We start from the raw sequence: 1,218 nt of genomic DNA, 5'->3' as shown, positions 1-1,218 counted from the left end.
TATATATAAGTATATGATTTAACTTGTTAAACACAGTTCAACAAATTCATTCATATTTATGTAATGGAGGAGATTAGATGTTAAAATGGAATATAGTTTTTATTATTTATGTTGCTATACAATTTGTTCTATACAAAAAGACTCAGATATTCATAATTTAAAATCGGAATAGTCAAATTTGTACTCGTTGGTAACTGGGATAAAAATTAAAGAAGACGTTAGGAGTACATAGCTTTTCTCTCAGTAATCATATTGACGATATTTTTTCCGAAGACACCAAAAATTCTAGTCTCTTAGTTATCGATGACGCCGACAACGACATTGACTATGACGACGACAATGGCAACAATACCATTAACAATATGTTGTTGATGATGATGATGACGACGACGACGACAACAACGAATTGGCTAAGATGAATGCTATTAGCTATATAATCTACGTTCAACAACATATTCCACTATGGAAGCCTCCATAACATCATCTGACAAGTAAGATTCATAACCAGCAAGATTATCCTACCAAACAACCTTTGTCATTCATGTGGAAAAAAAGGGTCATGCGTCATAAATATACCAATCTAATAATAATAATAAGTCAGCAAGTGCCATTCTTACGTTTATAGCGGTTTCAGATTCTATTCAAAAGTCACTTCCAGTAACTACACTAAAGAAAAATGTTGAGGCTTTAAGTGCTTCAGGAAATACAAAAAAGAAATGTTATTAACACCGCTTTTGTCATTAATATGAAATTGGCTTTTCGACATCCCAAAATGTTATTAGTTTTTTCTTTTTTTTCTTTTTACGATGATATTCTTGATTACTATTTATAATAATACTAGCAGTATAGCCCGGCTTTGCCCGGGATTAAGTTGGGATTATTAAACTAATCAAGTTCGTTATTTCAGACCAAACTAAGTAACATCGACGTCAAATTTGGGCAGAATCAGTTTCGCGACAGGAGCGCATAAATTGGGAGTTTGATCGGCAGAGGTGATCAGGTTACTCATGCCAGCCTTTTGAAAGCACCATCCTCATCATCTGACCCCTCTTTGCCCATGAGTTGGGAACCCTTCGAACAACGAAAATAGAATGCCCAAAAGGGCTCCCGATTCTCTGTGTCAGAAGCGGTTATGTTCAGATCACAACTAAGTATTAAGTATATGTGTATATATATATATATATATATATATATATATATGGGCAACACACACACACA

The 1,218-nt window shown here is 34.0% G+C and overlaps 1 protein-coding gene across 1 annotated transcript in view; it reads left to right on the top strand.

Annotated features, from left to right (window-relative positions):
* Positions 1-1,218, top strand: part of LOC106868257 (uncharacterized) — a 207,241-nt gene that overhangs the window by 65,669 nt on the left and 140,354 nt on the right. The window lies entirely within an intron of this gene.

This window comes from Octopus bimaculoides, chromosome 9, assembly GCF_001194135.2.
Source record: "Octopus bimaculoides isolate UCB-OBI-ISO-001 chromosome 9, ASM119413v2, whole genome shotgun sequence".
In the NCBI taxonomy this organism is placed as follows: Eukaryota; Metazoa; Mollusca; class Cephalopoda; order Octopoda; family Octopodidae; genus Octopus; species Octopus bimaculoides.
The sequence above is the reverse complement of the archived record's forward strand: the minus strand, read 5'-3'. Positions and strand labels throughout refer to the sequence as shown.